Source organism: Brachyhypopomus gauderio, unplaced genomic scaffold (genome assembly GCF_052324685.1).
Source record: "Brachyhypopomus gauderio isolate BG-103 unplaced genomic scaffold, BGAUD_0.2 sc363, whole genome shotgun sequence".
NCBI lineage: Eukaryota > Metazoa > Chordata > Actinopteri > Gymnotiformes > Hypopomidae > Brachyhypopomus > Brachyhypopomus gauderio.
The window spans coordinates 64,629-81,758 of NW_027507184.1; the positions used below are offsets into that span (position 1 = coordinate 64,629).

The window sequence follows — 17,130 nt, forward strand, 5'->3', positions numbered from 1 at the left end:
GAACACATTTAAGCTTGCTAATTGAATGTAAACAGCAACTCAACTATAAAAGTCACACAGCACCTGGTATTCCCAAGCTGTCTCCCATACAAGTATTAACCTGGCCCAAACCTATTTAGCTTCCTAGGTCAAATGAGATCGGGCGTTTTCAGGCTGGTGTGGCCGTAAGCCATAAAACAATGCAAAGATTATCTAATTATAACAAGAGCAAAACCTGAACAACAGAAATTGCTAGTTTTTTTGCAGAACACATTTAAGCTTGATAATTAAATCTAATTGGCTTACAGCACCTGGTATTCCCAGGTGGTCTCCCATCCAAGTACTAACCAGGCCCAAACGAGCTTAGCTTCCGAGGTCAAATGAGATCGGGCGTTTTCAGGCTGGTGTGGCCGTAAGCCGTAAAAGAATGCAAAGATGACCTATTTATAATGAGAGCAAAACCTGAACAACAGACATTGCTAGTTTTTTTTGCAGAACACCTTTAAGCTTGCTAATTGAATGTAAATAGCAACTCAACTATAAAAGTCACACAGCACCTGGTATTCCCAAGCTGTCTCCCATACAAGTATTAACCTGGCCTAAACCTATTTAGCTTCCTAGGTCAAATGAAATCGGGCGTTTTCAGGCTGGTGTGGCCGTAAGCCATAAAACAATGCAAAGATTATCTAATTATAACAAGAGCAAAACCTGAACAACAGAAATTGCTAGTTTTTTTGCAGAACACATTTAAGCTTGCTAATTGAATGTAAACAGCAACTCAACTATAAAAGTCACACAGCACCTGGTATTCCCAAGCTGTCTCCCATACAAGTATTAACCTGGCCTAAACCTATTTAGCTTCCTAGGTCAAATGAAATCGGGCGTTTTCAGGCCGGTGTGGCCGTAAGCCATAAAACAATGCAAAGATTATCTAATTATAACAAGAGCAAAACCTGAACAACAGAAATTGCTAGTTTTTTTGCAGAACACATTTAAGCTTGCTAATTGAATGTAAACAGCAACTCAACTATAAAAGTCACACAGCACCTGGTATTCCCAAGCTGTCTCCCATACAAGTATTAACCTGGCCCAAACCTATTTAGCTTCCTAGGTCAAATGAGATCGGGCGTTTTCAGGCTGGTGTGGCCGTAAGCCATAAAACAATGCAAAGATTATCTAATTATAACAAGAGCAAAACCTGAACAACAGAAATTGCTAGTTTTTTTGCAGAACACATTTAAGCTTGATAATTAAATCTAATTGGCTTACAGCACCTGGTATTCCCAGGTGGTCTCCCATCCAAGTACTAACCAGGCCCAAACGAGCTTAGCTTCCGAGGTCAAATGAGATCGGGCGTTTTCAGGCTGGTGTGGCCGTAAGCCGTAAAAGAATGCAAAGATGACCTATTTATAATGAGAGCAAAACCTGAACAACAGACATTGCTAGTTTTTTTTGCAGAACACCTTTAAGCTTGCTAATTGAATGTAAATAGCAACTCAACTATAAAAGTCACACAGCACCTGGTATTCCCAAGCTGTCTCCCATACAAGTATTAACCTGGCCTAAACCTATTTAGCTTCCTAGGTCAAATGAAATCGGGCGTTTTCAGGCTGGTGTGGCCGTAAGCCATAAAACAATGCAAAGATGATCTAATTATAACAAGAGCAAAACCTGAACAACAGAAATTGCTAGTTTTTTTGCAGAACACATTTAAGCTTGCTAATTGAATGTAAACAGCAACTCAACTATAAAAGTCACACAGCACCTGGCATTCCCAAGCTGTCTCCCATACAAGTATTAACCTGGCCCAAACCTATTTAGCTTGATAATTAAATCTAATAGGCTTACAGCACCTGGTATTCCCAGGTGGTCTCCCATCCAAGTACTAACCAGGCCCAAACGAGCTTAGCTTCCGAGGTCAAATGAGATCGGGCGTTTTCAGGCTGGTGTGGCCGTAAGCCGTAAAACAATGCAAAGATGACCTATTTATAATGAGAGCAAAACCTGAACAACAGACATTGCTAGTTTTTTTTGCAGAACACCTTTAAGCTTGCTAATTGAATGTAAATAGCAACTCAACTATAAAAGTCACACAGCACCTGGTATTCCCAAGCTGTCTCCCATACAAGTATTAACCTGGCCTAAACCTATTTAGCTTCCTAGGTCAAATGAAATCGGGCGTTTTCAGGCTGGTGTGGCCGTAAGCCATAAAACAATGCAAAGATTATCTAATTATAACAAGAGCAAAACCTGAACAACAGAAATTGCTAGTTTTTTTGCAGAACACATTTAAGCTTGATAATTAAATCTAATTGGCTTACAGCACCTGGTATTCCCAGGTGGTCTCCCATCCAAGTACTAACCAGGCCCAAACGAGCTTAGCTTCCGAGGTCAAATGAGATCGGGCGTTTTCAGGCTGGTGTGGCCGTAAGCCGTAAAAGAATGCAAAGATGACCTATTTATAATGAGAGCAAAACCTGAACAACAGACATTGCTAGTTTGTTTTGCAGAACACCTTTAAGCTTGCTAATTGAATGTAAATAGCAACTCAACTATAAAAGTCACACAGCACCTGGTATTCCCAAGCTGTCCCCCATACAAGTATTAACCTGGCCAAAACCTATTTAGCTTCCGAGGTCAAATGAGATCGGGCGTTTTCAGGCTGGTGTGGCCGCAAGCCATAAAACAATGCAAAGATTATCTAATTATAACAAGAGCAAAACCTGAACAACAGAAATTGCTAGTTTTTTTGCAGAACACATTTAAGCTTGCTAATTGAATGTAAACAGCAACTCAACTATAAAAGTCACACAGCACCTGGTATTCCCAAGCTGTCTCCCATACAAGTATTAACCTGGCCCAAACCTATTTAGCTTCCTAGGTCAAATGAGATCGGGCGTTTTCAGGCTGGTGTGGCCGTAAGCCATAAAACAATGCAAAGATTATCTAATTATAACAAGAGCAAAACCTGAACAACAGAAATTGCTAGTTTTTTTGCAGAACACATTTAAGCTTGATAATTAAATCTAATTGGCTTACAGCACCTGGTATTCCCAGGTGGTCTCCCATCCAAGTACTAACCAGGCCCAAACGAGCTTAGCTTCCGAGGTCAAATGAGATCGGGCGTTTTCAGGCTGGTGTGGCCGTAAGCCGTAAAAGAATGCAAAGATGACCTATTTATAATGAGAGCAAAACCTGAACAACAGACATTGCTAGTTTTTTTTGCAGAACACCTTTAAGCTTGCTAATTGAATGTAAATAGCAACTCAACTATAAAAGTCACACAGCACCTGGTATTCCCAAGCTGTCTCCCATACAAGTATTAACCTGGCCTAAACCTATTTAGCTTCCTAGGTCAAATGAAATCGGGCGTTTTCAGGCTGGTGTGGCCGTAAGCCATAAAACAATGCAAAGATTATCTAATTATAACAAGAGCAAAACCTGAACAACAGAAATTGCTAGTTTTTTTGCAGAACACATTTAAGCTTGCTAATTGAATGTAAACAGCAACTCAACTATAAAAGTCACACAGCACCTGGTATTCCCAAGCTGTCTCCCATACAAGTATTAACCTGGCCTAAACCTATTTAGCTTCCTAGGTCAAATGAAATCGGGCGTTTTCAGGCTGGTGTGGCCGTAAGCCATAAAACAATGCAAAGATTATCTAATTATAACAAGAACAAAACCTGAACAACAGAAATTGCTAGTTTTTTTGCAGAACACATTTAAGCTTGCTAATTGAATGTAAACAGCAACTCAACTATAAAAGTCACACAGCACCTGGTATTCCCAAGCTGTCTCCCATACAAGTATTAACCTGGCCCAAACCTATTTAGCTTGATAATTAAATCTAATAGGCTTACAGCACCTGGTATTCCCAGGTGGTCTCCCATCCAAGTACTAACCAGGCCCAAACGAGCTTAGCTTCCGAGGTCAAATGAGATCGGGCGTTTTCAGGCTGGTGTGGCCGTAAGCCGTAAAACAATGCAAAGATGACCTATTTATAATGAGAGCAAAACCTGAACAACAGACATTGCTAGTTTTTTTTGCAGAACACCTTTAAGCTTGCTAATTGAATGTAAATAGCAACTCAACTATAAAAGTCACACAGCACCTGGTATTCCCAAGCTGTCTCCCATACAAGTATTAACCTGGCCTAAACCTATTTAGCTTCCTAGGTCAAATGAAATCGGGCGTTTTCAGGCTGGTGTGGCCGTAAGCCATAAAACAATGCAAAGATGATCTAATTATAACAAGAGCAAAACCTGAACAACAGAAATTGCTAGTTTTTTTGCAGAACACATTTAAGCTTGCTAATTGAATGTAAACAGCAACTCAACTATAAAAGTCACACAGCACCTGGCATTCCCAAGCTGTCTCCCATACAAGTATTAACCTGGCCCAAACCTATTTAGCTTGATAATTAAATCTAATAGGCTTACAGCACCTGGTATTCCCAGGTGGTCTCCCATCCAAGTACTAACCAGGCCCAAACGAGCTTAGCTTCCGAGGTCAAATGAGATCGGGCGTTTTCAGGCTGGTGTGGCCGTAAGCCGTAAAACAATGCAAAGATGACCTATTTATAATGAGAGCAAAACCTGAACAACAGACATTGCTAGTTTTTTTTGCAGAACACCTTTAAGCTTGCTAATTGAATGTAAATAGCAACTCAACTATAAAAGTCACACAGCACCTGGTATTCCCAAGCTGTCTCCCATACAAGTATTAACCTGGCCTAAACCTATTTAGCTTCCTAGGTCAAATGAAATCGGGCGTTTTCAGGCTGGTGTGGCCGTAAGCCATAAAACAATGCAAAGATTATCTAATTATAACAAGAGCAAAACCTGAACAACAGAAATTGCTAGTTTTTTTGCAGAACACATTTAAGCTTGATAATTAAATCTAATTGGCTTACAGCACCTGGTATTCCCAGGTGGTCTCCCATCCAAGTACTAACCAGGCCCAAACGAGCTTAGCTTCCGAGGTCAAATGAGATCGGGCGTTTTCAGGCTGGTGTGGCCGTAAGCCGTAAAAGAATGCAAAGATGACCTATTTATAATGAGAGCAAAACCTGAACAACAGACATTGCTAGTTTGTTTTGCAGAACACCTTTAAGCTTGCTAATTGAATGTAAATAGCAACTCAACTATAAAAGTCACACAGCACCTGGTATTCCCAAGCTGTCCCCCATACAAGTATTAACCTGGCCAAAACCTATTTAGCTTCCGAGGTCAAATGAGATCGGGCGTTTTCAGGCTGGTGTGGCCGCAAGCCATAAAACAATGCAAAGATTATCTAATTATAACAAGAGCAAAACCTGAACAACAGAAATTGCTAGTTTTTTTGCAGAACACATTTAAGCTTGCTAATTGAATGTAAACAGCAACTCAACTATAAAAGTCACACAGCACCTGGTATTCCCAAGCTGTCTCCCATACAAGTATTAACCTGGCCCAAACCTATTTAGCTTCCTAGGTCAAATGAGATCGGGCGTTTTCAGGCTGGTGTGGCCGTAAGCCATAAAACAATGCAAAGATTATCTAATTATAACAAGAGCAAAACCTGAACAACAGAAATTGCTAGTTTTTTTGCAGAACACATTTAAGCTTGATAATTAAATCTAATTGGCTTACAGCACCTGGTATTCCCAGGTGGTCTCCCATCCAAGTACTAACCAGGCCCAAACGAGCTTAGCTTCCGAGGTCAAATGAGATCGGGCGTTTTCAGGCTGGTGTGGCCGTAAGCCGTAAAAGAATGCAAAGATGACCTATTTATAATGAGAGCAAAACCTGAACAACAGACATTGCTAGTTTTTTTGCAGAACACCTTTAAGCTTGCTAATTGAATGTAAATAGCAACTCAACTATAAAAGTCACACAGCACCTGGTATTCCCAAGCTGTCTCCCATACAAGTATTAACCTGGCCTAAACCTATTTAGCTTCCTAGGTCAAATGAAATCGGGCGTTTTCAGGCTGGTGTGGCCGTAAGCCATAAAACAATGCAAAGATTATCTAATTATAACAAGAGCAAAACCTGAACAACAGAAATTGCTAGTTTTTTTGCAGAACACATTTAAGCTTGCTAATTGAATGTAAACAGCAACTCAACTATAAAAGTCACACAGCACCTGGTATTCCCAAGCTGTCTCCCATACAAGTATTAACCTGGCCTAAACCTATTTAGCTTCCTAGGTCAAATGAAATCGGGCGTTTTCAGGCTGGTGTGGCCGTAAGCCATAAAACAATGCAAAGATTATCTAATTATAACAAGAACAAAACCTGAACAACAGAAATTGCTAGTTTTTTTGCAGAACACATTTAAGCTTGCTAATTGAATGTAAACAGCAACTCAACTATAAAAGTCACACAGCACCTGGTATTCCCAAGCTGTCTCCCATACAAGTATTAACCTGGCCCAAACCTATTTAGCTTGATAATTAAATCTAATAGGCTTACAGCACCTGGTATTCCCAGGTGGTCTCCCATCCAAGTACTAACCAGGCCCAAACGAGCTTAGCTTCCGAGGTCAAATGAGATCGGGCGTTTTCAGGCTGGTGTGGCCGTAAGCCGTAAAACAATGCAAAGATGACCTATTTATAATGAGAGCAAAACCTGAACAACAGACATTGCTAGTTTTTTTTGCAGAACACCTTTAAGCTTGCTAATTGAATGTAAATAGCAACTCAACTATAAAAGTCACACAGCACCTGGTATTCCCAAGCTGTCTCCCATACAAGTATTAACCTGGCCTAAACCTATTTAGCTTCCTAGGTCAAATGAAATCGGGCGTTTTCAGGCTGGTGTGGCCGTAAGCCATAAAACAATGCAAAGATGATCTAATTATAACAAGAGCAAAACCTGAACAACAGAAATTGCTAGTTTTTTTGCAGAACACATTTAAGCTTGCTAATTGAATGTAAACAGCAACTCAACTATAAAAGTCACACAGCACCTGGCATTCCCAAGCTGTCTCCCATACAAGTATTAACCTGGCCCAAACCTATTTAGCTTGATAATTAAATCTAATAGGCTTACAGCACCTGGTATTCCCAGGTGGTCTCCCATCCAAGTACTAACCAGGCCCAAACGAGCTTAGCTTCCGAGGTCAAATGAGATCGGGCGTTTTCAGGCTGGTGTGGCCGTAAGCCGTAAAACAATGCAAAGATGACCTATTTATAATGAGAGCAAAACCTGAACAACAGACATTGCTAGTTTTTTTTGCAGAACACCTTTAAGCTTGCTAATTGAATGTAAATAGCAACTCAACTATAAAAGTCACACAGCACCTGGTATTCCCAAGCTGTCTCCCATACAAGTATTAACCTGGCCTAAACCTATTTAGCTTCCTAGGTCAAATGAAATCGGGCGTTTTCAGGCTGGTGTGGCCGTAAGCCATAAAACAATGCAAAGATTATCTAATTATAACAAGAGCAAAACCTGAACAACAGAAATTGCTAGTTTTTTTGCAGAACACATTTAAGCTTGATAATTAAATCTAATTGGCTTACAGCACCTGGTATTCCCAGGTGGTCTCCCATCCAAGTACTAACCAGGCCCAAACGAGCTTAGCTTCCGAGGTCAAATGAGATCGGGCGTTTTCAGGCTGGTGTGGCCGTAAGCCGTAAAAGAATGCAAAGATGACCTATTTATAATGAGAGCAAAACCTGAACAACAGACATTGCTAGTTTGTTTTGCAGAACACCTTTAAGCTTGCTAATTGAATGTAAATAGCAACTCAACTATAAAAGTCACACAGCACCTGGTATTCCCAAGCTGTCCCCCATACAAGTATTAACCTGGCCAAAACCTATTTAGCTTCCGAGGTCAAATGAGATCGGGCGTTTTCAGGCTGGTGTGGCCGCAAGCCATAAAACAATGCAAAGATTATCTAATTATAACAAGAGCAAAACCTGAACAACAGAAATTGCTAGTTTTTTTGCAGAACACATTTAAGCTTGCTAATTGAATGTAAACAGCAACTCAACTATAAAAGTCACACAGCACCTGGTATTCCCAAGCTGTCTCCCATACAAGTATTAACCTGGCCCAAACCTATTTAGCTTCCTAGGTCAAATGAGATCGGGCGTTTTCAGGCTGGTGTGGCCGTAAGCCATAAAACAATGCAAAGATTATCTAATTATAACAAGAGCAAAACCTGAACAACAGAAATTGCTAGTTTTTTTGCAGAACACATTTAAGCTTGATAATTAAATCTAATTGGCTTACAGCACCTGGTATTCCCAGGTGGTCTCCCATCCAAGTACTAACCAGGCCCAAACGAGCTTAGCTTCCGAGGTCAAATGAGATCGGGCGTTTTCAGGCTGGTGTGGCCGTAAGCCGTAAAAGAATGCAAAGATGACCTATTTATAATGAGAGCAAAACCTGAACAACAGACATTGCTAGTTTTTTTGCAGAACACCTTTAAGCTTGCTAATTGAATGTAAATAGCAACTCAACTATAAAAGTCACACAGCACCTGGTATTCCCAAGCTGTCTCCCATACAAGTATTAACCTGGCCTAAACCTATTTAGCTTCCTAGGTCAAATGAAATCGGGCGTTTTCAGGCTGGTGTGGCCGTAAGCCATAAAACAATGCAAAGATTATCTAATTATAACAAGAGCAAAACCTGAACAACAGAAATTGCTAGTTTTTTTGCAGAACACATTTAAGCTTGCTAATTGAATGTAAACAGCAACTCAACTATAAAAGTCACACAGCACCTGGTATTCCCAAGCTGTCTCCCATACAAGTATTAACCTGGCCTAAACCTATTTAGCTTCCTAGGTCAAATGAAATCGGGCGTTTTCAGGCTGGTGTGGCCGTAAGCCATAAAACAATGCAAAGATTATCTAATTATAACAAGAACAAAACCTGAACAACAGAAATTGCTAGTTTTTTTGCAGAACACATTTAAGCTTGCTAATTGAATGTAAACAGCAACTCAACTATAAAAGTCACACAGCACCTGGTATTCCCAAGCTGTCTCCCATACAAGTATTAACCTGGCCCAAACCTATTTAGCTTGATAATTAAATCTAATAGGCTTACAGCACCTGGTATTCCCAGGTGGTCTCCCATCCAAGTACTAACCAGGCCCAAACGAGCTTAGCTTCCGAGGTCAAATGAGATCGGGCGTTTTCAGGCTGGTGTGGCCGTAAGCCGTAAAACAATGCAAAGATGACCTATTTATAATGAGAGCAAAACCTGAACAACAGACATTGCTAGTTTTTTTTGCAGAACACCTTTAAGCTTGCTAATTGAATGTAAATAGCAACTCAACTATAAAAGTCACACAGCACCTGGTATTCCCAAGCTGTCTCCCATACAAGTATTAACCTGGCCTAAACCTATTTAGCTTCCTAGGTCAAATGAAATCGGGCGTTTTCAGGCTGGTGTGGCCGTAAGCCATAAAACAATGCAAAGATGATCTAATTATAACAAGAGCAAAACCTGAACAACAGAAATTGCTAGTTTTTTTGCAGAACACATTTAAGCTTGATAATTAAATCTAATTGGCTTACAGCACCTGGTATTCCCAGGTGGTCTCCCATCCAAGTACTAACCAGGCCCAAACGAGCTTAGCTTCCGAGGTCAAATGAGATCGGGCGTTTTCAGGCTGGTGTGGCCGTAAGCCGTAAAAGAATGCAAAGATGACCTATTTATAATGAGAGCAAAACCTGAACAACAGACATTGCTAGTTTGTTTTGCAGAACACCTTTAAGCTTGCTAATTGAATGTAAATAGCAACTCAACTATAAAAGTCACACAGCACCTGGTATTCCCAAGCTGTCCCCCATACAAGTATTAACCTGGCCAAAACCTATTTAGCTTCCGAGGTCAAATGAGATCGGGCGTTTTCAGGCTGGTGTGGCCGCAAGCCATAAAACAATGCAAAGATTATCTAATTATAACAAGAGCAAAACCTGAACAACAGAAATTGCTAGTTTTTTTGCAGAACACATTTAAGCTTGCTAATTGAATGTAAACAGCAACTCAACTATAAAAGTCACACAGCACCTGGTATTCCCAAGCTGTCTCCCATACAAGTATTAACCTGGCCCAAACCTATTTAGCTTCCTAGGTCAAATGAGATCGGGCGTTTTCAGGCTGGTGTGGCCGTAAGCCATAAAACAATGCAAAGATTATCTAATTATAACAAGAGCAAAACCTGAACAACAGAAATTGCTAGTTTTTTTGCAGAACACATTTAAGCTTGATAATTAAATCTAATTGGCTTACAGCACCTGGTATTCCCAGGTGGTCTCCCATCCAAGTACTAACCAGGCCCAAACGAGCTTAGCTTCCGAGGTCAAATGAGATCGGGCGTTTTCAGGCTGGTGTGGCCGTAAGCCGTAAAAGAATGCAAAGATGACCTATTTATAATGAGAGCAAAACCTGAACAACAGACATTGCTAGTTTTTTTTGCAGAACACCTTTAAGCTTGCTAATTGAATGTAAATAGCAACTCAACTATAAAAGTCACACAGCACCTGGTATTCCCAAGCTGTCTCCCATACAAGTATTAACCTGGCCTAAACCTATTTAGCTTCCTAGGTCAAATGAAATCGGGCGTTTTCAGGCTGGTGTGGCCGTAAGCCATAAAACAATGCAAAGATTATCTAATTATAACAAGAGCAAAACCTGAACAACAGAAATTGCTAGTTTTTTTGCAGAACACATTTAAGCTTGCTAATTGAATGTAAACAGCAACTCAACTATAAAAGTCACACAGCACCTGGTATTCCCAAGCTGTCTCCCATACAAGTATTAACCTGGCCTAAACCTATTTAGCTTCCTAGGTCAAATGAAATCGGGCGTTTTCAGGCTGGTGTGGCCGTAAGCCATAAAACAATGCAAAGATTATCTAATTATAACAAGAACAAAACCTGAACAACAGAAATTGCTAGTTTTTTTGCAGAACACATTTAAGCTTGCTAATTGAATGTAAACAGCAACTCAACTATAAAAGTCACACAGCACCTGGTATTCCCAAGCTGTCTCCCATACAAGTATTAACCTGGCCCAAACCTATTTAGCTTGATAATTAAATCTAATAGGCTTACAGCACCTGGTATTCCCAGGTGGTCTCCCATCCAAGTACTAACCAGGCCCAAACGAGCTTAGCTTCCGAGGTCAAATGAGATCGGGCGTTTTCAGGCTGGTGTGGCCGTAAGCCGTAAAACAATGCAAAGATGACCTATTTATAATGAGAGCAAAACCTGAACAACAGACATTGCTAGTTTTTTTTGCAGAACACCTTTAAGCTTGCTAATTGAATGTAAATAGCAACTCAACTATAAAAGTCACACAGCACCTGGTATTCCCAAGCTGTCTCCCATACAAGTATTAACCTGGCCTAAACCTATTTAGCTTCCTAGGTCAAATGAAATCGGGCGTTTTCAGGCTGGTGTGGCCGTAAGCCATAAAACAATGCAAAGATGATCTAATTATAACAAGAGCAAAACCTGAACAACAGAAATTGCTAGTTTTTTTGCAGAACACATTTAAGCTTGCTAATTGAATGTAAACAGCAACTCAACTATAAAAGTCACACAGCACCTGGCATTCCCAAGCTGTCTCCCATACAAGTATTAACCTGGCCCAAACCTATTTAGCTTGATAATTAAATCTAATAGGCTTACAGCACCTGGTATTCCCAGGTGGTCTCCCATCCAAGTACTAACCAGGCCCAAACGAGCTTAGCTTCCGAGGTCAAATGAGATCGGGCGTTTTCAGGCTGGTGTGGCCGTAAGCCGTAAAACAATGCAAAGATGACCTATTTATAATGAGAGCAAAACCTGAACAACAGACATTGCTAGTTTTTTTTGCAGAACACCTTTAAGCTTGCTAATTGAATGTAAATAGCAACTCAACTATAAAAGTCACACAGCACCTGGTATTCCCAAGCTGTCTCCCATACAAGTATTAACCTGGCCTAAACCTATTTAGCTTCCTAGGTCAAATGAAATCGGGCGTTTTCAGGCTGGTGTGGCCGTAAGCCATAAAACAATGCAAAGATGATCTAATTATAACAAGAGCAAAACCTGAACAACAGAAATTGCTAGTTTTTTTGCAGAACACATTTAAGCTTGATAATTAAATCTAATTGGCTTACAGCACCTGGTATTCCCAGGTGGTCTCCCATCCAAGTACTAACCAGGCCCAAACGAGCTTAGCTTCCGAGGTCAAATGAGATCGGGCGTTTTCAGGCTGGTGTGGCCGTAAGCCGTAAAAGAATGCAAAGATGACCTATTTATAATGAGAGCAAAACCTGAACAACAGACATTGCTAGTTTGTTTTGCAGAACACCTTTAAGCTTGCTAATTGAATGTAAATAGCAACTCAACTATAAAAGTCACACAGCACCTGGTATTCCCAAGCTGTCCCCCATACAAGTATTAACCTGGCCAAAACCTATTTAGCTTCCGAGGTCAAATGAGATCGGGCGTTTTCAGGCTGGTGTGGCCGCAAGCCATAAAACAATGCAAAGATTATCTAATTATAACAAGAGCAAAACCTGAACAACAGAAATTGCTAGTTTTTTTGCAGAACACATTTAAGCTTGCTAATTGAATGTAAACAGCAACTCAACTATAAAAGTCACACAGCACCTGGTATTCCCAAGCTGTCTCCCATACAAGTATTAACCTGGCCCAAACCTATTTAGCTTCCTAGGTCAAATGAGATCGGGCGTTTTCAGGCTGGTGTGGCCGTAAGCCATAAAACAATGCAAAGATTATCTAATTATAACAAGAGCAAAACCTGAACAACAGAAATTGCTAGTTTTTTTGCAGAACACATTTAAGCTTGATAATTAAATCTAATTGGCTTACAGCACCTGGTATTCCCAGGTGGTCTCCCATCCAAGTACTAACCAGGCCCCAAACGAGCTTAGCTTCCGAGGTCAAATGAGATCGGGCGTTTTCAGGCTGGTGTGGCCGTAAGCCGTAAAAGAATGCAAAGATGACCTATTTATAATGAGAGCAAAACCTGAACAACAGACATTGCTAGTTTGTTTTGCAGAACACCTTTAAGCTTGCTAATTGAATGTAAATAGCAACTCAACTATAAAAGTCACACAGCACCTGGTATTCCCAAGCTGTCCCCCATACAAGTATTAACCTGGCCAAAACCTATTTAGCTTCCGAGGTCAAATGAGATCGGGCGTTTTCAGGCTGGTGTGGCCGCAAGCCATAAAACAATGCAAAGATTATCTAATTATAACAAGAGCAAAACCTGAACAACAGAAATTGCTAGTTTTTTTGCAGAACACATTTAAGCTTGCTAATTGAATGTAAACAGCAACTCAACTATAAAAGTCACACAGCACCTGGTATTCCCAAGCTGTCTCCCATACAAGTATTAACCTGGCCCAAACCTATTTAGCTTCCTAGGTCAAATGAGATCGGGCGTTTTCAGGCTGGTGTGGCCGTAAGCCATAAAACAATGCAAAGATTATCTAATTATAACAAGAGCAAAACCTGAACAACAGAAATTGCTAGTTTTTTTGCAGAACACATTTAAGCTTGATAATTAAATCTAATTGGCTTACAGCACCTGGTATTCCCAGGTGGTCTCCCATCCAAGTACTAACCAGGCCCAAACGAGCTTAGCTTCCGAGGTCAAATGAGATCGGGCGTTTTCAGGCTGGTGTGGCCGTAAGCCGTAAAAGAATGCAAAGATGACCTATTTATAATGAGAGCAAAACCTGAACAACAGACATTGCTAGTTTTTTTGCAGAACACCTTTAAGCTTGCTAATTGAATGTAAATAGCAACTCAACTATAAAAGTCACACAGCACCTGGTATTCCCAAGCTGTCTCCCATACAAGTATTAACCTGGCCTAAACCTATTTAGCTTCCTAGGTCAAATGAAATCGGGCGTTTTCAGGCTGGTGTGGCCGTAAGCCATAAAACAATGCAAAGATTATCTAATTATAACAAGAGCAAAACCTGAACAACAGAAATTGCTAGTTTTTTTGCAGAACACATTTAAGCTTGCTAATTGAATGTAAACAGCAACTCAACTATAAAAGTCACACAGCACCTGGTATTCCCAAGCTGTCTCCCATACAAGTATTAACCTGGCCTAAACCTATTTAGCTTCCTAGGTCAAATGAAATCGGGCGTTTTCAGGCTGGTGTGGCCGTAAGCCATAAAACAATGCAAAGATTATCTAATTATAACAAGAACAAAACCTGAACAACAGAAATTGCTAGTTTTTTTGCAGAACACATTTAAGCTTGCTAATTGAATGTAAACAGCAACTCAACTATAAAAGTCACACAGCACCTGGTATTCCCAAGCTGTCTCCCATACAAGTATTAACCTGGCCCAAACCTATTTAGCTTGATAATTAAATCTAATAGGCTTACAGCACCTGGTATTCCCAGGTGGTCTCCCATCCAAGTACTAACCAGGCCCAAACGAGCTTAGCTTCCGAGGTCAAATGAGATCGGGCGTTTTCAGGCTTGGTGTGGCCGTAAGCCGTAAAACAATGCAAAGATGACCTATTTATAATGAGAGCAAAACCTGAACAACAGACATTGCTAGTTTTTTTTGCAGAACACCTTTAAGCTTGCTAATTGAATGTAAATAGCAACTCAACTATAAAAGTCACACAGCACCTGGTATTCCCAAGCTGTCTCCCATACAAGTATTAACCTGGCCTAAACCTATTTAGCTTCCTAGGTCAAATGAAATCGGGCGTTTTCAGGCTGGTGTGGCCGTAAGCCATAAAACAATGCAAAGATGATCTAATTATAACAAGAGCAAAACCTGAACAACAGAAATTGCTAGTTTTTTTGCAGAACACATTTAAGCTTGATAATTAAATCTAATTGGCTTACAGCACCTGGTATTCCCAGGTGGTCTCCCATCCAAGTACTAACCAGGCCCAAACGAGCTTAGCTTCCGAGGTCAAATGAGATCGGGCGTTTTCAGGCTGGTGTGGCCGTAAGCCGTAAAAGAATGCAAAGATGACCTATTTATAATGAGAGCAAAACCTGAACAACAGACATTGCTAGTTTGTTTTGCAGAACACCTTTAAGCTTGCTAATTGAATGTAAATAGCAACTCAACTATAAAAGTCACACAGCACCTGGTATTCCCAAGCTGTCCCCCATACAAGTATTAACCTGGCCAAAACCTATTTAGCTTCCGAGGTCAAATGAGATCGGGCGTTTTCAGGCTGGTGTGGCCGCAAGCCATAAAAACAATGCAAAGATTATCTAATTATAACAAGAGCAAAACCTGAACAACAGAAATTGCTAGTTTTTTTGCAGAACACATTTAAGCTTGCTAATTGAATGTAAACAGCAACTCAACTATAAAAGTCACACAGCACCTGGTATTCCCAAGCTGTCTCCCATACAAGTATTAACCTGGCCCAAACCTATTTAGCTTCCTAGGTCAAATGAGATCGGGCGTTTTCAGGCTGGTGTGGCCGTAAGCCATAAAACAATGCAAAGATTATCTAATTATAACAAGAGCAAAACCTGAACAACAGAAATTGCTAGTTTTTTTGCAGAACACATTTAAGCTTGATAATTAAATCTAATTGGCTTACAGCACCTGGTATTCCCAGGTGGTCTCCCATCCAAGTACTAACCAGGCCCAAACGAGCTTAGCTTCCGAGGTCAAATGAGATCGGGCGTTTTCAGGCTGGTGTGGCCGTAAGCCGTAAAAGAATGCAAAGATGACCTATTTATAATGAGAGCAAAACCTGAACAACAGACATTGCTAGTTTTTTTTGCAGAACACCTTTAAGCTTGCTAATTGAATGTAAATAGCAACTCAACTATAAAAGTCACACAGCACCTGGTATTCCCAAGCTGTCTCCCATACAAGTATTAACCTGGCCTAAACCTATTTAGCTTCCTAGGTCAAATGAAATCGGGCGTTTTCAGGCTGGTGTGGCCGTAAGCCATAAAACAATGCAAAGATTATCTAATTATAACAAGAGCAAAACCTGAACAACAGAAATTGCTAGTTTTTTTTGCAGAACACATTTAAGCTTGCTAATTGAATGTAAACAGCAACTCAACTATAAAAGTCACACAGCACCTGGTATTCCCAAGCTGTCTCCCATACAAGTATTAACCTGGCCTAAACCTATTTAGCTTCCTAGGTCAAATGAAATCGGGCGTTTTCAGGCTGGTGTGGCCGTAAGCCATAAAACAATGCAAAGATTATCTAATTATAACAAGAACAAAACCTGAACAACAGAAATTGCTAGTTTTTTTTGCAGAACACATTTAAGCTTGCTAATTGAATGTAAACAGCAACTCAACTATAAAAGTCACACAGCACCTGGTATTCCCAAGCTGTCTCCCATACAAGTATTAACCTGGCCCAAACCTATTTAGCTTGATAATTAAATCTAATAGGCTTACAGCACCTGGTATTCCCAGGTGGTCTCCCATCCAAGTACTAACCAGGCCCAAACGAGCTTAGCTTCCGAGGTCAAATGAGATCGGGCGTTTTCAGGCTGGTGTGGCCGTTAAGCCGTAAAACAATGCAAAGATGACCTATTTATAATGAGAGCAAAACCTGAACAACAGACATTGCTAGTTTTTTTTGCAGAACACCTTTAAGCTTGCTAATTGAATGTAAATAGCAACTCAACTATAAAAGTCACACAGCACCTGGTATTCCCAAGCTGTCTCCCATACAAGTATTAACCTGGCCTAAACCTATTTAGCTTCCTAGGTCAAATGAAATCGGGCGTTTTCAGGCTGGTGTGGCCGTAAGCCATAAAACAATGCAAAGATGATCTAATTATAACAAGAGCAAAACCTGAACAACAGAAATTGCTAGTTTTTTTTGCAGAACACATTTAAGCTTGCTAATTGAATGTAAACAGCAACTCAACTATAAAAGTCACACAGCACCTGGCATTCCCAAGCTGTCTCCCATACAAGTATTAACCTGGCCCAAACCTATTTAGCTTGATAATTAAATCTAATAGGCTTACAGCACCTGGTATTCCCAGGTGGTCTCCCATCCAAGTACTAACCAGGCCCAAACGAGCTTAGCTTCCGAGGTCAAATGAGATCGGGCGTTTTCAGGCTGGTGTGGCCGTAAGCCGTAAAACAATGCAAAGATGACCTATTTATAATGAGAGCAAAACCTGAACAACAGACATTGCT

General features: G+C 40.5%; 26 non-coding genes and 41 pseudogenes across 26 annotated transcripts; all 67 read right to left on the reverse strand.

Moving 5' to 3' along the window:
* Nucleotides 1-51: 51 nt before the first annotated feature.
* Nucleotides 52-170, reverse strand: LOC143505160 (5S ribosomal RNA; annotated as a pseudogene).
* A 108-nt stretch (nt 171-278) lies between these two features.
* Nucleotides 279-397, reverse strand: LOC143505093 (5S ribosomal RNA). Its single transcript, XR_013127788.1, has one exon. It is a non-coding gene; the product is annotated as a 5S ribosomal RNA (ribosomal RNA).
* A 127-nt stretch (nt 398-524) lies between these two features.
* LOC143505292 (5S ribosomal RNA) lies at nt 525-643 on the reverse strand (annotated as a pseudogene).
* A 126-nt stretch (nt 644-769) lies between these two features.
* On the reverse strand, nt 770-888 carry LOC143505334 (5S ribosomal RNA; annotated as a pseudogene).
* A 126-nt stretch (nt 889-1,014) lies between these two features.
* Nucleotides 1,015-1,133, reverse strand: LOC143505161 (5S ribosomal RNA; annotated as a pseudogene).
* Nucleotides 1,134-1,241: 108 nt separating this feature from the next.
* LOC143505095 (5S ribosomal RNA) lies at nt 1,242-1,360 on the reverse strand. Its single transcript, XR_013127790.1, has one exon. It is a non-coding gene; the product is annotated as a 5S ribosomal RNA (ribosomal RNA).
* A 127-nt stretch (nt 1,361-1,487) lies between these two features.
* Nucleotides 1,488-1,606, reverse strand: LOC143505293 (5S ribosomal RNA; annotated as a pseudogene).
* Nucleotides 1,607-1,820: 214 nt separating this feature from the next.
* Nucleotides 1,821-1,939, reverse strand: LOC143505096 (5S ribosomal RNA). The gene has a single exon (XR_013127791.1). It is a non-coding gene; the product is annotated as a 5S ribosomal RNA (ribosomal RNA).
* Nucleotides 1,940-2,066: 127 nt separating this feature from the next.
* Nucleotides 2,067-2,185, reverse strand: LOC143505294 (5S ribosomal RNA; annotated as a pseudogene).
* A 108-nt stretch (nt 2,186-2,293) lies between these two features.
* Nucleotides 2,294-2,412, reverse strand: LOC143505097 (5S ribosomal RNA). Its single transcript, XR_013127792.1, has one exon. It is a non-coding gene; the product is annotated as a 5S ribosomal RNA (ribosomal RNA).
* A 127-nt stretch (nt 2,413-2,539) lies between these two features.
* On the reverse strand, nt 2,540-2,658 carry LOC143505205 (5S ribosomal RNA; annotated as a pseudogene).
* Nucleotides 2,659-2,784: 126 nt separating this feature from the next.
* Nucleotides 2,785-2,903, reverse strand: LOC143505162 (5S ribosomal RNA; annotated as a pseudogene).
* Nucleotides 2,904-3,011: 108 nt separating this feature from the next.
* LOC143505098 (5S ribosomal RNA) lies at nt 3,012-3,130 on the reverse strand. Its single transcript, XR_013127793.1, has one exon. It is a non-coding gene; the product is annotated as a 5S ribosomal RNA (ribosomal RNA).
* A 127-nt stretch (nt 3,131-3,257) lies between these two features.
* Nucleotides 3,258-3,376, reverse strand: LOC143505295 (5S ribosomal RNA; annotated as a pseudogene).
* Nucleotides 3,377-3,502: 126 nt separating this feature from the next.
* On the reverse strand, nt 3,503-3,621 carry LOC143505296 (5S ribosomal RNA; annotated as a pseudogene).
* A 214-nt stretch (nt 3,622-3,835) lies between these two features.
* Nucleotides 3,836-3,954, reverse strand: LOC143505099 (5S ribosomal RNA). Its single transcript, XR_013127794.1, has one exon. It is a non-coding gene; the product is annotated as a 5S ribosomal RNA (ribosomal RNA).
* Nucleotides 3,955-4,081: 127 nt separating this feature from the next.
* LOC143505297 (5S ribosomal RNA) lies at nt 4,082-4,200 on the reverse strand (annotated as a pseudogene).
* Nucleotides 4,201-4,414: 214 nt separating this feature from the next.
* Nucleotides 4,415-4,533, reverse strand: LOC143505100 (5S ribosomal RNA). The gene has a single exon (XR_013127795.1). It is a non-coding gene; the product is annotated as a 5S ribosomal RNA (ribosomal RNA).
* Nucleotides 4,534-4,660: 127 nt separating this feature from the next.
* LOC143505299 (5S ribosomal RNA) lies at nt 4,661-4,779 on the reverse strand (annotated as a pseudogene).
* Nucleotides 4,780-4,887: 108 nt separating this feature from the next.
* LOC143505101 (5S ribosomal RNA) lies at nt 4,888-5,006 on the reverse strand. Its single transcript, XR_013127796.1, has one exon. It is a non-coding gene; the product is annotated as a 5S ribosomal RNA (ribosomal RNA).
* Nucleotides 5,007-5,133: 127 nt separating this feature from the next.
* On the reverse strand, nt 5,134-5,252 carry LOC143505206 (5S ribosomal RNA; annotated as a pseudogene).
* Nucleotides 5,253-5,378: 126 nt separating this feature from the next.
* LOC143505164 (5S ribosomal RNA) lies at nt 5,379-5,497 on the reverse strand (annotated as a pseudogene).
* A 108-nt stretch (nt 5,498-5,605) lies between these two features.
* On the reverse strand, nt 5,606-5,724 carry LOC143505102 (5S ribosomal RNA). The gene has a single exon (XR_013127797.1). It is a non-coding gene; the product is annotated as a 5S ribosomal RNA (ribosomal RNA).
* Nucleotides 5,725-5,850: 126 nt separating this feature from the next.
* LOC143505300 (5S ribosomal RNA) lies at nt 5,851-5,969 on the reverse strand (annotated as a pseudogene).
* Nucleotides 5,970-6,095: 126 nt separating this feature from the next.
* Nucleotides 6,096-6,214, reverse strand: LOC143505301 (5S ribosomal RNA; annotated as a pseudogene).
* Nucleotides 6,215-6,428: 214 nt separating this feature from the next.
* LOC143505103 (5S ribosomal RNA) lies at nt 6,429-6,547 on the reverse strand. Its single transcript, XR_013127798.1, has one exon. It is a non-coding gene; the product is annotated as a 5S ribosomal RNA (ribosomal RNA).
* A 127-nt stretch (nt 6,548-6,674) lies between these two features.
* On the reverse strand, nt 6,675-6,793 carry LOC143505302 (5S ribosomal RNA; annotated as a pseudogene).
* A 214-nt stretch (nt 6,794-7,007) lies between these two features.
* On the reverse strand, nt 7,008-7,126 carry LOC143505104 (5S ribosomal RNA). Its single transcript, XR_013127799.1, has one exon. It is a non-coding gene; the product is annotated as a 5S ribosomal RNA (ribosomal RNA).
* A 127-nt stretch (nt 7,127-7,253) lies between these two features.
* On the reverse strand, nt 7,254-7,372 carry LOC143505303 (5S ribosomal RNA; annotated as a pseudogene).
* Nucleotides 7,373-7,480: 108 nt separating this feature from the next.
* LOC143505106 (5S ribosomal RNA) lies at nt 7,481-7,599 on the reverse strand. The gene has a single exon (XR_013127801.1). It is a non-coding gene; the product is annotated as a 5S ribosomal RNA (ribosomal RNA).
* A 127-nt stretch (nt 7,600-7,726) lies between these two features.
* Nucleotides 7,727-7,845, reverse strand: LOC143505207 (5S ribosomal RNA; annotated as a pseudogene).
* Nucleotides 7,846-7,971: 126 nt separating this feature from the next.
* On the reverse strand, nt 7,972-8,090 carry LOC143505165 (5S ribosomal RNA; annotated as a pseudogene).
* Nucleotides 8,091-8,198: 108 nt separating this feature from the next.
* On the reverse strand, nt 8,199-8,317 carry LOC143505107 (5S ribosomal RNA). The gene has a single exon (XR_013127802.1). It is a non-coding gene; the product is annotated as a 5S ribosomal RNA (ribosomal RNA).
* Nucleotides 8,318-8,443: 126 nt separating this feature from the next.
* Nucleotides 8,444-8,562, reverse strand: LOC143505304 (5S ribosomal RNA; annotated as a pseudogene).
* Nucleotides 8,563-8,688: 126 nt separating this feature from the next.
* LOC143505305 (5S ribosomal RNA) lies at nt 8,689-8,807 on the reverse strand (annotated as a pseudogene).
* Nucleotides 8,808-9,021: 214 nt separating this feature from the next.
* On the reverse strand, nt 9,022-9,140 carry LOC143505108 (5S ribosomal RNA). The gene has a single exon (XR_013127803.1). It is a non-coding gene; the product is annotated as a 5S ribosomal RNA (ribosomal RNA).
* Nucleotides 9,141-9,267: 127 nt separating this feature from the next.
* Nucleotides 9,268-9,386, reverse strand: LOC143505306 (5S ribosomal RNA; annotated as a pseudogene).
* A 108-nt stretch (nt 9,387-9,494) lies between these two features.
* LOC143505109 (5S ribosomal RNA) lies at nt 9,495-9,613 on the reverse strand. Its single transcript, XR_013127804.1, has one exon. It is a non-coding gene; the product is annotated as a 5S ribosomal RNA (ribosomal RNA).
* Nucleotides 9,614-9,740: 127 nt separating this feature from the next.
* On the reverse strand, nt 9,741-9,859 carry LOC143505208 (5S ribosomal RNA; annotated as a pseudogene).
* A 126-nt stretch (nt 9,860-9,985) lies between these two features.
* On the reverse strand, nt 9,986-10,104 carry LOC143505166 (5S ribosomal RNA; annotated as a pseudogene).
* A 108-nt stretch (nt 10,105-10,212) lies between these two features.
* On the reverse strand, nt 10,213-10,331 carry LOC143505110 (5S ribosomal RNA). Its single transcript, XR_013127805.1, has one exon. It is a non-coding gene; the product is annotated as a 5S ribosomal RNA (ribosomal RNA).
* Nucleotides 10,332-10,458: 127 nt separating this feature from the next.
* LOC143505307 (5S ribosomal RNA) lies at nt 10,459-10,577 on the reverse strand (annotated as a pseudogene).
* Nucleotides 10,578-10,703: 126 nt separating this feature from the next.
* LOC143505308 (5S ribosomal RNA) lies at nt 10,704-10,822 on the reverse strand (annotated as a pseudogene).
* Nucleotides 10,823-11,036: 214 nt separating this feature from the next.
* Nucleotides 11,037-11,155, reverse strand: LOC143505111 (5S ribosomal RNA). The gene has a single exon (XR_013127806.1). It is a non-coding gene; the product is annotated as a 5S ribosomal RNA (ribosomal RNA).
* A 127-nt stretch (nt 11,156-11,282) lies between these two features.
* On the reverse strand, nt 11,283-11,401 carry LOC143505310 (5S ribosomal RNA; annotated as a pseudogene).
* A 214-nt stretch (nt 11,402-11,615) lies between these two features.
* Nucleotides 11,616-11,734, reverse strand: LOC143505112 (5S ribosomal RNA). The gene has a single exon (XR_013127807.1). It is a non-coding gene; the product is annotated as a 5S ribosomal RNA (ribosomal RNA).
* Nucleotides 11,735-11,861: 127 nt separating this feature from the next.
* On the reverse strand, nt 11,862-11,980 carry LOC143505311 (5S ribosomal RNA; annotated as a pseudogene).
* Nucleotides 11,981-12,088: 108 nt separating this feature from the next.
* Nucleotides 12,089-12,207, reverse strand: LOC143505113 (5S ribosomal RNA). The gene has a single exon (XR_013127808.1). It is a non-coding gene; the product is annotated as a 5S ribosomal RNA (ribosomal RNA).
* Nucleotides 12,208-12,334: 127 nt separating this feature from the next.
* Nucleotides 12,335-12,453, reverse strand: LOC143505210 (5S ribosomal RNA; annotated as a pseudogene).
* A 126-nt stretch (nt 12,454-12,579) lies between these two features.
* Nucleotides 12,580-12,698, reverse strand: LOC143505167 (5S ribosomal RNA; annotated as a pseudogene).
* Nucleotides 12,699-12,806: 108 nt separating this feature from the next.
* LOC143505122 (5S ribosomal RNA) lies at nt 12,807-12,926 on the reverse strand. Its single transcript, XR_013127817.1, has one exon. It is a non-coding gene; the product is annotated as a 5S ribosomal RNA (ribosomal RNA).
* Nucleotides 12,927-13,053: 127 nt separating this feature from the next.
* LOC143505211 (5S ribosomal RNA) lies at nt 13,054-13,172 on the reverse strand (annotated as a pseudogene).
* Nucleotides 13,173-13,298: 126 nt separating this feature from the next.
* On the reverse strand, nt 13,299-13,417 carry LOC143505168 (5S ribosomal RNA; annotated as a pseudogene).
* Nucleotides 13,418-13,525: 108 nt separating this feature from the next.
* LOC143505114 (5S ribosomal RNA) lies at nt 13,526-13,644 on the reverse strand. The gene has a single exon (XR_013127809.1). It is a non-coding gene; the product is annotated as a 5S ribosomal RNA (ribosomal RNA).
* Nucleotides 13,645-13,770: 126 nt separating this feature from the next.
* On the reverse strand, nt 13,771-13,889 carry LOC143505312 (5S ribosomal RNA; annotated as a pseudogene).
* A 126-nt stretch (nt 13,890-14,015) lies between these two features.
* Nucleotides 14,016-14,134, reverse strand: LOC143505313 (5S ribosomal RNA; annotated as a pseudogene).
* Nucleotides 14,135-14,348: 214 nt separating this feature from the next.
* Nucleotides 14,349-14,468, reverse strand: LOC143505121 (5S ribosomal RNA). Its single transcript, XR_013127816.1, has one exon. It is a non-coding gene; the product is annotated as a 5S ribosomal RNA (ribosomal RNA).
* Nucleotides 14,469-14,595: 127 nt separating this feature from the next.
* On the reverse strand, nt 14,596-14,714 carry LOC143505314 (5S ribosomal RNA; annotated as a pseudogene).
* Nucleotides 14,715-14,822: 108 nt separating this feature from the next.
* Nucleotides 14,823-14,941, reverse strand: LOC143505115 (5S ribosomal RNA). Its single transcript, XR_013127810.1, has one exon. It is a non-coding gene; the product is annotated as a 5S ribosomal RNA (ribosomal RNA).
* A 127-nt stretch (nt 14,942-15,068) lies between these two features.
* Nucleotides 15,069-15,187, reverse strand: LOC143505212 (5S ribosomal RNA; annotated as a pseudogene).
* Nucleotides 15,188-15,314: 127 nt separating this feature from the next.
* On the reverse strand, nt 15,315-15,433 carry LOC143505170 (5S ribosomal RNA; annotated as a pseudogene).
* A 108-nt stretch (nt 15,434-15,541) lies between these two features.
* LOC143505117 (5S ribosomal RNA) lies at nt 15,542-15,660 on the reverse strand. Its single transcript, XR_013127812.1, has one exon. It is a non-coding gene; the product is annotated as a 5S ribosomal RNA (ribosomal RNA).
* A 127-nt stretch (nt 15,661-15,787) lies between these two features.
* LOC143505315 (5S ribosomal RNA) lies at nt 15,788-15,906 on the reverse strand (annotated as a pseudogene).
* Nucleotides 15,907-16,033: 127 nt separating this feature from the next.
* LOC143505316 (5S ribosomal RNA) lies at nt 16,034-16,152 on the reverse strand (annotated as a pseudogene).
* Nucleotides 16,153-16,367: 215 nt separating this feature from the next.
* On the reverse strand, nt 16,368-16,486 carry LOC143505126 (5S ribosomal RNA). The gene has a single exon (XR_013127821.1). It is a non-coding gene; the product is annotated as a 5S ribosomal RNA (ribosomal RNA).
* A 128-nt stretch (nt 16,487-16,614) lies between these two features.
* Nucleotides 16,615-16,733, reverse strand: LOC143505317 (5S ribosomal RNA; annotated as a pseudogene).
* A 215-nt stretch (nt 16,734-16,948) lies between these two features.
* LOC143505118 (5S ribosomal RNA) lies at nt 16,949-17,067 on the reverse strand. Its single transcript, XR_013127813.1, has one exon. It is a non-coding gene; the product is annotated as a 5S ribosomal RNA (ribosomal RNA).
* Nucleotides 17,068-17,130: the final 63 nt, after the last annotated feature.